Genomic DNA, 13,156 nt, shown 5'->3' with positions numbered 1-13,156 from the left:
AGGCGTCACTTGCCCTTTTCTAAACTCAGTACTGATTACTCAAAACTCTATTTCTGAAAGTTTACTTAGCCTTTATACCCTACTTGCTTTTCACGTTGACACGTTACTATAAAATCCTTCCAGAAAACTCTATGATAAACCTCAGCAAAAAAGTATTCCTTGGAAAAACTTGATACCTTCAATAAAAGACTAAGTTACTAAAACAAGAATAGTGGTGAACATAATTTTGTAGGCTCAGAATGATGAAGAACCTACCACCAATCAAAATTAATTTTCCTATAATGTCACCATATATTGATCCCTGTGCCAGCAACAGATGCCATTAGAAGCACCTACAGTATATCTGAGAGTGATTTCCCACAAACAACGTATAGCTCCTTCTCTTAATCTTTGCCCCTGTTTCCAACCTCTCATGCTCAAATCAGATGCGTAGTTTTTGGCGTAGAAACAATGATCTGTGTGCCTGGGTAATCACCAGCACTGTTTCTCAAGCGAGGTTCCAACAGGTCAATACTTGGGCAGCTCTCTTACTTTTGAGACCCCATACTTAGATGCCAAGAATGCTTTACTCTGTTCTAAGTCTTGTTAACTCTACTGCCAGCAAATTATATTTCCCCTGATCTAACCATTTGAACAAAATCTTCTGGAAGGTACATATATGCGCACACACACACACACACACACACACGCACACACAAACACACATACTGTATCGATGCATCATGTGTATGTAAATGGCTAAAGGGTATACATATATGATATCACAAATTACCATTATCGTTCATAAAATATGAGTGTTAATTGCAACAGATACTTCTGTGGGGTGATAAAAAAAAAAAAAAAAAAACAATACCTCAAAGACCCAGAGAGCAGCTGACTTATTTTAAAATTGTAACTTACATGACCAGTCTTTTAGAAACAATGGAATCACATTGTCCACACGCCCACATAACTGCATTTCGGATTCCTGAGGGCAAATACAATCCAGAATTGACTTACAATTTCAGCTTTCTATTTCTCAGGCAGCTTGTGAAAGAGATCAAATAGCTTGCACTGAACACACACTGCTAAGAGACACGGCTTACTTCAGATAGTCTGGAAGCCAACACGTGTTAAGAATGGTTTACAACGGACAGGACTAAATAGCACTGAGCAGATAACATGCTTTAACTTAGAGCTTCAGCCACTCATCAAGATTTCCCCCTATGGGACTATGCTAACTGTTTGCATCTTTAGGAACGAACCTGAGTGAAAATGAACTTTCTCAGTCTTTCTGTGTCTCCGAAAGCCACTTCTTGACAGGTTTTAGAAAAACAAACAGAGCCACCAGACAGAAATAACCAAACGAATTCCAAAGATGTCACACGAAAGAAAACGAGACACAGAGGGTACATTTCATTTCCTAGGTCAGAACTTTGCTTTTCCCCCAGATTCCCACTGAGAACATTCCTGCTTCCAGGACAAAAATTCAACACATTTCTGAGTGCTCGGGGACAAGAAGAGCCACCATCATGTGTAAGAGTAACTTCTGGATTGTACCACACCATAAGTCAATGGCAAGTTGAAATCTCCCCCGTTCTTCTGCCGCTCCACTGGCAATAACATCTAAGGAACGTATCACTCCAAACAAATTGAAACAAGTCTCTGTTCACCCATACATCGCCCCTCAGCCCACATTTTCCTACACGGAGCACACACTTCACGGTTTACCTTTTAATTACTGGATTCTGTCAAGGGTTCTTCCTACGATATCCAGCAGGAATGCGAGTTGACGCGTGCTGTTCACCCCCAAGTGGCATTTGACTCCATTCCATGCAATCCCTCTACACAGTATGGATGAACGGGCCAAGTTCAGGTTCACTGCCCTACAGAGTCTTTATTCCTCACAGCACAAGACTAGAGAGCGAGCAAGCCGCTGCCGCCGGTGATGCTCCGCTCTTGTTAGAACTAATGGAAAAAGCATGCTGCAAACAGCCCTTTACAGGCTCGCTCTCCTCACTCTTGCTGTGACAAAGTTACAGCTGGAACTCGGGTAAAGAACAAAAGGAAAAAAAAAAAAATACAAGCTGCCCCCTCCAGAGGAGCTTTCTCTTCCAGCAAAACATTACCCCCACCAGCGTTGGGGACAACAGGTGAAGCCACGTATGAAGGCTTGAACTCGACTGCCCAGAAGAGCCCAGGCAGAATAGCATGGGTGCCTGTGCCGCACACGCATCAGTCAGCCTAGCGCTGCCTCTTTGCAACGTGCCTTGGGTGTGCAAAAGGAGAGCAAACAAACATCCAATAAACAACGGAGAACGCAGCCGACAGCTTAACCTTGCTCCTGCCTTCAGAAAAGCCAGACTGCTCTGTTTGCTCAGGACTCTCCTTTTACCTACATTCAATTTGAATGAGCCAGTGCAAACGCAAGGCCCCTCCGCTCCGGAGAACGGGATGCATTTATGTGAAACCCGAGCAGCATGCCTAATGCCCAGGCATCCTGTGCATTCCCAGGAGCTTTTATTACACGGCTGGCTTACGTTTCACCGCCGAGCCTCCGCCAGCACCCGCTGCCCTTCTGCGAGCCCTGGGACTTCAGGGCGACCTCCCATCCACACGCACGCACCTGAGACACCACGAGCGTCCACAGGCACCCGGGGACGCTCGGACCGATGGGATTGTTGAGTGAGCGGACTCTGCCTTGCTTCCATTTCCCTTTCAGTCAGCAACTTTCGGGACTGGGGAAAATGAGCACCAGACGTACCATGGTGTGTCTGCTTTATCCTGACAAGTGCCTGCTCTGTGGGCCTTTATTAGAAAGGGATTCATGAAAACGGACCCCCAGAGCTTGAATTCTTCCTTCACGTATAACATGAAATAAAAGCCTAATACAATCCCACTGTACAAAAAGCGTGTGATGTTATATAACATAATAACGTGTGCCTACCAGGCCACGGCCAACATCCCATCTGATTAAAACGACCTGCTCCCGGCAGTGATGGAGAACCGGTCTTCTCGGTACATTTAATTTTACATTTCCCCCTCACATATAGTTCATAATTGATTGAGTTGAAAAGGCACTACTGTTACACTGCTCATTTTTCTTGCTCCAAGTTGGCCCCGCTGTCTAGCATGGTTTGGGAACGACACCTGCAGGGTCGTGTTTTACTATGGGCCTTGGGACTCAGGCGTTCAGGACAGATTCTGTCTGGGACCGACCCCGACCTTCTCCTGCAAGCTCTGTGTTTAGATAACATGTATCTGGGATGTATCGGGGAGCTCTTCCTGTGACTTGTGTTATAGGGACTGAGATCACCGAGGCTGCCAGAGGCACCAGGAGGGTGGCAAGCACCGCACAGGGAACATTGCATTAATGGGGCCACTGTGGTCCAAGGAATTGTGCTCCGATCGGCGGGTCAAGCAACAATGGGATCACTGTACTGAGGGCTTCTGCAGATCTCTGGAAAGTCATGCTAATCACACTCACAAGAGATTGATGTATGAAACAGATGGTAATTTATAGAGTAAAATTTGCCCAATAAATAATGTATGACAAGAGCAGGGTCTTTCAAAGGACCAGAATTTTCACATCGACCCAGCAAGCTTGACCCACTTCTCTGCCTTTTCTCCTAGATTTGAGATCGCAGGGGGTGGGTTATTATTACTTGGGATTTCTGTTGTAGGGGATGACATTCTTAAAAAGAAAGAAAAAAATAAATCTAGTACAAAAGCAAGTACAACATTTGTTACAGGGCAACATTACCTTCTATGAGCATAAATATCAAGTTATGGAAGTCGCGCCCAATAAGGCAAGGAGAAATTAAAAGTATGACCAAAAGGGTTTTTTTTTTTTTAAATGAACATTTCATAGATCACAAAGGTAAAATATAGTAAGTTGGGAGACTCAACAATAGGCCAAAACTATACACATTCAATTTCTAATCCTAGCACAGAGAGTCAAAACCATTAGTATAAGACTGCGAAGCATGAGTGGTGATGGAAACGAGACACAGGTACACATGTTAGCACCAACGATTAGGAAAGAAAAGATTTGGGCAAACATTCCAACCCACATTTCCATATGGGATTTATGATTATGATCGCTCATGGATAGCCTAAAAAATTGGAGGATACCTTCCAACATTTGGGCGAATATGGAAATGTCTGGTAGGCAGTGAGGACTATAAATACCAGTTCAAAAACACTTTCTAGAAGATTCTCGGGATTGATCAATTCACTTATCCATTCATTTCTTCACATAACATTTCGCAACTGCCTCCCATGGGCCATATTCCTTCTTGGCCATCAGGGGACACAGAAACGAGGAATAGATCATTCCTTCTGACCAGATGGGGCTAATGATCTTAGAACTCAGGATGCCTTTCCTCATTTCCCAAAGGAATACTTCAGCCAAAATCCCAGAAAATGACATTGCAGGACTCCCCCATCAGGAATATCCCGTGGTTCTAACACCTGAACTCAGTCTTCCCAAACACCTTGGGGAGAGAATCCGAGAAAACACCAAGGATGATTGGTCCCTGAACTACCAGCAGTAACTGTAAATAATTGGCTGTCTCCTTCACCTTCTGGTATCAGACTGTGGATTGGTTAGGTGGCAAAAGAGATTGTGCAGATGCGACTGCAGTAAGGTTATTAATGTCACACTATAACTCAGCTTGTCTTATACTAGGAAGATAGTCCTGGATGGCCTGAGCGGGTCCAATGGAATTACTTAAGCACTAAAGGGCAAAGGAGAAAATGGAAGAGGACGTTAGAGACTCAAAGCCTGAGGAGGATTCAGTGTAGCATTGTTGGCTTGAAGAAGGGGGCACAAATCAGAAAAAATGTAGACCCCAGCCCTACAGATGCGAAGAACGGACTTTTGCCAACAAACTGGAAGCTTGAAGGAGCACCCATGCTCTACAGGCTGAGGGCCACAGTCCTGGCTGACACCTTGAATTTAGCCAGGTAAGACCCTAAGTGAGCCATGGCATGCAGAACCTCTGACATAGAAATACAATTTGTGAGAAAATAAATGGGGACGTGTGAAGTCACTGTGTAATTTGTTACACAGCAGACCTCTGATGAGCCAGCTATGCCTGTGGCTTAGGTGGGTGATCTTCTACAAACTCATCAATCCCCTTTGCAGACTGTCTCCATTCATTTGGCTCATCCTGGGGGAGAGTGATCCCTACCAGTGCCACAGATGTCACTGCACAGACAAGCCAAGCCCAGAAAGATGCTAGGTCAGCACAGGGACACCCAAGGAGTGGGAACAGGCTTCTAGGACTGATGGAGGGGAGGGGGAAGCATGCTGCAAACAAGTGCCAGATATTGTGTTAGCTTCTGGGGACTCGGAGACAAGAAAAGCAGGATCTTTGCCTTCAAGGGTGTTATAATAGATTGAAGGAGATGGGGCAAGTAAGTAAAAGAAAACATAGACCTGAGATGCCAGGAGCAGAGAATAAAGTCATCCCTTCCATTTGGAGGCACGGGGCTGGGAGGTGGGGGACCCTGAGCCACAGATGTTGTGAATATCCAAGCTACCACCTTTGTATAGGCACTATACACCTAGACGAAAGATCAATTACTACCAAAATATAAACAGGTTATCTCTATTTATCCATCTATCTATATCACCCATCCATCCATCCATCCATCCATCTACCTACCGACCCACTTATCTATCAATCATCCATCTATCTATCCATCCATCCATCCCTCTATCTATCCATCCATCTATGTAACCATCTATCCATCCCAATATCTATCTATCTATCTATCTATCTATCTATCTATCTGTCTATCTATCTATCTATGTAACCATCCATCCATCCCTATATCTATCCATCTATCCATCCATCATCCATCCATTCTATCTATCTATCTATCTATCCATTCTTTCTATCACCTATCTATCTATCATCTATCTACCTACCTACCTACATACCTACCTATCTTTACAGACAGGATCCAGCCCTGCACATGCATGACCATGCTTATCTCACCTTGCATCTTTGCAACCACATGGGATTCTCTATCAAAAATGTTGACATGGTGTTCACTTTGGATTTTGCCACAGCCATTTTGATTTTTTTTTTTTTTTGCATATTGTGTTAAAATATTGTTCATCTTGGCAAGGCATTTTGTGGCACCCTCGTACATTTTGCGCACCAGCCAACTACATCACTTAGCTTACCCTAATAAAGACCAAGCAGAGTGGACCAGGCAGTGGGGGGGGTCGGTGGGGTGGCGTGTCAGGCAGGGACAGGAATTAGTTCAAGTCCAGCATGGCTCATTCTGACATAGCTCAACAGTAAAATCGTTTGCTGTGTGAACTGAAGCTTTCTAATTCTGGGCCTACACGAACATCTGTCTGATTTCTATCCAGTCTTAACATCAAGTCCAAGATTCCCAGGTTTCAAAAGATTTACAAATGTTCAGTTTGATTTTCTTTAGGCCTATTCAAAGTATTAACCTGCTTTCCTATTAAATTTGAATAATTTCAATCCAGAAAATCGACAGAGCTCCCTTTGTGAAAATCAAACCGAACTAGGAGGAAAGTTGAACTGAATTTAAGGCTATGGTTACACTCAGGGACAGCAAAATCAGAGTTTTTCTGTATTCTTAGCATAATGAGGTCAAGCTACTTCCCCAAGTTCACACAGGTGGTTCATGCAGCTTTCCGGAACCACCAACTGACCTGTGTGCGCAGGTTACCCAGTGATCACAGAACCCTCTGTTCCTCCTTTGAAGCACTATCATTTTTGTGGGCCTCATTTTCTGCTTTCATAAAAGCAGAACATTGGTCTCCAAAATGGTGCTCAAAGGGAACTCTGAGTTTCCCAGTGGCCGACTCCGTATTTAATTGTATCATTTTTACAATAAGGAGGATTCTTTTTCCCTCCAGTTCTAAAAATAGCAGGGGACCACACAGTTTTGGCTTTGGATTATCGACAGAACAATTTGTCCCATTGGCTTTTTGGCTTTGTTTAGTTGGGAGATATTATTTCATTGTCAGGTTGATGTTGGTTCCTTCTAGCTGTGAGTGGGCTTAACACAAAAGGTGTTCTCAGGGCCAATTTAAACCAGCAGGTAGAAATTGTTACACATCTGAATCAAAATAGAGAGGAAAAGTATATGCCACTTGCTTTGATAAACTGCCACCATGTATTATCTGGGACTGAGATTTTTTAAAATCAAACACTTTGTAGAGTTTAAGCAATCAGCATCTGATTAGTACTTAATGACTCTTAAGGGCTCCACAATAATTAAAATGCAAAGAAGGGAACAGAATGTCATGAGAGTTTGCATTTTTAAATACTCAGGTGAAAGCAAGGGAAATGTAACATTCTTTGTGCAAAATGAATTATTTCCTTTCTCCTAAGCACTCACTTACACCTCCAATAATTCAGAACACGCCAGCTTGCCCCAGGAAAACAGGAAGTTGAGCATATTGCAATTATACACATGACTCTACAAATCCAAGGCTAACTTCTACGTTTCCAACCTGAGGAATACCAAAACAGACTGAAACTGTCCTGTGACTGTACAATCATCTGGTGAGGCAGTAGGAAGAGCTAACCTACCAGGTCTGGTTTCCCAATGGCATCTCTATGACTTCATGGCACCTCGTGTTCATGGGCGGATCCTTCCAGTAACTGCTTCTCAGATCCCATGGTGCTCTGGGACTGATGTCCTTATTTATTCAGACATGGACATTTTCGAACCCTTGAGCTCGCTTTCCTTCTCTGAGAAAGAGCCTCAAACCCAAATGAATGAAAGGCCAGCTCTGTCAGCATGGGGCAAAGAGGGGGCATTTTCCTAGGAGTCTTTTCAAATTCTTTTAACCATTTGCAGGCCCAAGTTCACAGCACCAGGAGTAAAACGCAATGGTCTAACCCAAACAAAGTGTTATGTGAACCCAAGACACCAGCTTTGCAGCTTCATCGAGAATTGAACGTTAGAGGGGCATGGCAGGGATGGCCTTGAGATTGAAACAGAATGCTAGAAAGAATGATGGAGAAGGGGCTAGGAGGGGTTGACATCCTTGTGGTGGGCTCAAGGACAGAGGGCCTGTGAGCCCAAGGAGTGGCTCTCACTCCAGGCCATGCACTAGGAATCCTGTAGGAAGCATTAAGAATATTCACACCTTGTCCCACCCCAGAGAGACTGACATAATTGGTCTAGGCTGGATCCTGGGCATCAGGTGTTACTAACATCCAAACAAGGTTGGGAAACACCAGTGTAAGTCTGACAGATTTCCAGCAATTTCCAGAAGTTACCATATTTTTTTGTATTTGTATTTTGTATTTGTATACCAAATACCAAGACGTTGTATGCGATGGAAGATAATTTAAGCATAAAGACAGAAGACCCAAATCAAATCAAGAAACTCTGATGGAGTCCACGCTTCTCATTGGTCAGTACCAGAGACACTGAGTGGCTGAATCTTCTCCACAGAGAAGTAGGGCTCTTTCTGGAAGTATCTCAGCATCTATCACAGGCCACCACTCCCCAGTTATTCTTATCTTGGATTGTATGATGAAACGCGGCATGGCCGCCCACATACGATATTGTTTATCTTAAAAAGTTTTTGTGTATCTCCCAAATAATGCATGGGATAACACCCTTTATTAAAAATATGTCCCACATATTGCATGGGCCAGACTAGTGCCAAAAAGCATTATTTGTTATTCATCTCAAATTCAAGTTCACTATGCATCCTGTAATTTTATTCACTACATCCAGGCGGGACCTGAACTCCTATTTTCGCTTAAGCTGTTATCGCAGGCATATATATTGATCTCATGTGGCATTGACTATGCTAAGCATTTAGCATACCGAAGCACCCTTCAGCGTCCCAGAGACCACATATGAAGACTAAGCCAGGAAGATCTCTTTACCTGAAGGCCCGACAGCTCGCCTTCCTCCTGTGGAGTAGGCACAGGTTAATTGCGGGGTCCTAGGCATGCGCACCAACTCAATCACTTCCTTGCACCTTGCAATGAAAAGTGAGTCTTTCTCAGCCTCGCTGCCCCGCTAAAAAGGGAGTTTGGTTTCTTGTTGATTCCAATGAGAACCAATGAGAATCAAGAAAGGCTCTACAGAGCACGAAGCCAGTGCCTGGCACATAAAGGCTTGTAATCGCCATGGTCATGACTACTTAACAAGCTGATTTCACTGAGGTCTTTGTCATACTCCTATTAAAATGGAACCAAAACAACGTCTTAATACAGGAATTTCAGACTCAGCTCTTCAACCTACACATAGGTTCATTCAGAAAATAATATTTAATTAGAGACATTGCTCCCCAATTTCCTATGCCTCCCCCTCCCCCACTCTTGTCATTCCACGTGTGTCTCAAACATGTTATCTTGGCCTGCCACAATTATCAGATGTAAGCATCACCATATGATCTGGCTGTGCCTTGGTGGGGACCAGGACATCAGGCGATGGGATACGGAGAGCTAATTCATCATTGTAATTATTTGCAATCTACACGTTATTTAGAGAACGTATACAAAGAGGCAAAGATGATTTAAAAAAAAATCACCAAAATAGGTATAAGGTGCAAAATTCAAAGCAAAGGGGGCGACTGGGTGGCTTGGTTGTTTGGGCTTCTGACTTCGGCTCCGGTCATGATCTCGCGGTTCATGGGTTCAAGCCCTGCGTCTGGCTCTGTGCTGACAGCTTGGAGCCTGGAGCCTGCTTCAGATCCTGTGTCTCTGTCTCTCTCTGCCCCTCCCCTGCTTGAGCTCGTTCTCGTTCTCTCTCTCTCTCTCTCTCTCTCTCTCTCTCTCTCAAAAATAAACATTAAGAAAATTTTCAAAAACATTCAAAGCAAAGCAAAGGAGATCATTTTGCAAGAAAACCTAAGCTGAGGACAGCCGTGGCAATCTAGTGGGAAACTGCCCGGCATTTGAGGCAAAAAGGGACACTCATTCTATAACCAAGTTCCCTGTCTAATACCAGTGAACACACCATCAGGACAGAGAAATCCCACCGGGCAAGAAGATTCATGCATCACCTGGCTCCCCAGACAACATAGTAGACTGGATCTGTTTCTGTATTTTCCTAATCATACAGAAGAATTCTGGGTTCCAAATATTCCTTTCTTTTTTTAAATTGTGTTTTAGTTGAGAGAGAGAGACAGAGAGAGCGTGTGCAAGCTGCAGAGAGGGGCAGAGGAAGAGACAGAATCTTAAGCAGGCTCCAGGCACAGCAACAAGCCCCACTGGGGGCGGGGGAACGGGGGATACTCCACCTCAGGACCCAGAGATCATGACCTGAGCCAAAATCAAGAGTCCAACACTTAACTGACAGAGACACCGAGGTGGCCCTCTTTGACTTTTTAAGCAGGCTCCACCCTGGGCGTGGAGGTTGAACTCACCCCAAGATCCAGACCTGAGCTGAGATTGAAAGTCCAAAGCTTATCGGACCGAGCCACCCAGGCGCCAACCAAATATTTTTAAGGATACAATCCCTGAAGACGAAGCAATCAAGAAACATATTAAGGAAACATGTTTGGGTTCTAGCAATTGTAGAAATGACCGGGTGTCTGGCTGTCTAAAACTTGAACAATTCTGATTACAGCCCAAAGTCCGAAGGAAACTTTCCTTATTCTCACCTAACACCTTTGTCATGTACACTTGGAACATTTTGCAAGCGTCTCCCAGAAACCTTACCTTTTCAAATGACTCAATGTTCCTAGCACAAGGGATGAGGGCCTGAGAGAGGTGTTGCCCTGGGGCCACACTGGGCTCCCACAGCACTGCCCCCAAGCAAGGACTCCTGCCTCCACAAGGCCAAGCCCGAGGGCAGAGAGTTCCTGCAGTCCCTGACTACTGCTGGGAGCTCCTAGCGTGAAGGAGCTACAAAACTTCCCCGGTACTACACGTATGAACAAAGGCACCAAAGTGAAGCAAGTTCCCTATGGGCACATGAACTATGTTAGCTGATATGGATTTTCTTTTCTTTAAAACAGGAACATTACAAGGAGACAAAGAGCATTTGCTCAATACTAGAAAACTTTTTCACATGCAAAACGTCAAGCCAATCCAAAATAGACCAATTAAGACTCGCAGAGGAGGCAAAAATTACATATAATATGTAAGATACAGGAGGAAAATCAATACTCTGAATTGATGATTTAGTTTACTAACAACGACTGAGTCTAAACTCTTTAAAATAGTAACAAGACACGGAGTGCCTGGATGGCTCAGTCGGTTGAGCGTCGAACGTTGGCTCAGCTCATGATTTTGAGGCTCCTGAGTTCAAGCCCTCCATCGGGCTCTGTGCTGTCAGTGCAAAGCCCACTTCAGATCCCTCTCTCCTCTCCCTCTCTCTGAAAAATAAATTTTAAAAAATTCTGAGAACTTCTAAACATTCTGTTCTTCTCCCAAGGATTGGGGCAGGTAGGGGCATCAAAAAGCAAGGTTGTATATTTCCATATTGTTTCACCTCCACCTGGGTTAAGAATGATGAGGGAGCATAAGGCAAGCTGAAGGCCAAGGACAAGCCTGCCCAGGTGGGATGGGTGTGACATTCCTCAGGCACTCCTGGCTGCCCAAGAACAAAGGAAAGAAAAGAAAACAAATGGCTAAACTGATAAGAGTCTCTGGTTTACAAATATCTTAGTAATATAACAAGAAAAGGGCAATCTTATCAATAGCTTAATCTCCAGGAACTCCCTATGATAATGCTTAACTCCTTAATGATAATGCTTTCCTAGAGGGAAAAACAGCTTTAGCTTGACAATAGCTAGGCCTCCAGTATCCTGGGAGTCTTCATTAGTGCATGGAAATCCCTTGAAGAAACTTCCTCTTGACTTTATCTCCCCCAACTCCACAGTATATAACCAGTCCCTCCTCACAACCCCAGAGCAACTCTTTCTGCCCATGGGCCCTGTCCCTGTGCTTTAATAAAATCACCTTTTTGCACCAAAGATGTCTCAAGAGTTTTCTTTCTTGGCCATCGGCTCCGAATCTCTACCACTGCTCTGAAAGCACATCAAGAACGAGCCACGGTCTCGAAAAAGCAAAGGGCCAGTCTGTGGACGCCCACAGTGTTCTTGTACCTGCTCTTCGATTATGCTCCCACCTTGGCATCTTCCCAGATCGCACCGCAATCAGATAGAGGATGAACACAGAAGGGGCCACCCCACAAGGCCAGGGGCAGGACGCCCACCTTGCTCTCTGGGCCGGGCTGGTGCCCTTGGTAGTTGATGCTCAGAACTGCAGCCCCCTCAGGGGATTCTGCAGCAAGGCAGCCCTTGCTGTTGACGCAAGGCTTTCCTTTCACTTGGCCAAGGCACTCGCAGCCCCTTCAACAGTCGGCCCAAGAGGCATTTGCTCACAGCCCTTCTGGAATGCCAGTCTCAACCCAGCGCCCTAGGACGGGCCCCCACAGCCCTTTCAGGATTCCTTCAATGCAGTCAAAGCCACTGGCACGCTCCACTTAGAGGTGTGCCCTTCAGAGTCGATGCCCCCTCTTGCGTCCATTGGAACAGGGACTGTGTCACTTTTGCTTCATGTCATATTTCTTGATCTGACATACAATCTGGCCCATAGGGACACCCTGGGTTGGTGTGTTCACATCTAGGGACTCCACCATTTCTGATAGATGAATAAATGCAAGAACATTGCTAATGCCAGGGTTAATTTATATCATTTCACCTCTCTTCTGGACAATTGCCATAGCCTCTAGATTCTGGAACTAGTCTCTGAGCACTCCAGTCCGCCCTCTGCACTGCCAATAGAGTTTGGTTTTCCTAACATAATCCAGTCCGATTTTCTCCCTTGCTCGATCCTACCTGCCACCAAAACCCTGTGGGACACAGTTAGGGTCCCTGATTCTGGTGTAGGACTTTCTCCATCACGCAGCCTCACCTTTGGATTAATGTCCCCTGGCACCCAGGTCCCAACGCTATGTCGACCTTCGCTAACTTCTGCTACAGCCCTTACGAGGCTGGACATAATCTTTACCTTGATAGAAATGTCCTTACCCCTTCTTGGCCTGGCAAGCCCCACCCAAGCCTTGCTTGGCCAGCACACAAGTTCTCCTAAAACCCACAGTTAGATCTCTGCCCTGACTTTCTACAATTCTCTCTCACAACACCAAGTAAGACCGTTACTTATTTATTTGTGAATCTGAGCTTCTGAGGGCGATACGGTGG

General features: G+C 44.9%; 1 protein-coding gene across 9 annotated transcripts in view; it reads right to left on the bottom strand.

Moving 5' to 3' along the window:
• Nucleotides 1–13,156, bottom strand: part of FRMPD4 (FERM and PDZ domain containing 4) — an 856,248-nt gene that overhangs the window by 310,365 nt on the left and 532,727 nt on the right. Inside the window, exon 1 of one of the 9 annotated variants that reach the window (XM_045472375.1) lies at nucleotides 1,711–2,165. The exons of the other annotated variants lie outside the window; for them this stretch is intronic. The gene's annotated coding sequence lies outside the window, so the exon portion shown is untranslated. Of the gene's footprint in view, nucleotides 1–1,710; nucleotides 2,166–13,156 lie in introns of those variants that run through there. 9 annotated transcript variants of the gene reach the window in all.

The sequence above is a fragment of the Leopardus geoffroyi genome, chromosome X, assembly GCF_018350155.1.
Source record: "Leopardus geoffroyi isolate Oge1 chromosome X, O.geoffroyi_Oge1_pat1.0, whole genome shotgun sequence".
Classification (NCBI taxonomy): domain Eukaryota; kingdom Metazoa; phylum Chordata; class Mammalia; order Carnivora; family Felidae; genus Leopardus; species Leopardus geoffroyi.
This window is presented reverse-complemented; position numbering and strand designations above follow the sequence as displayed.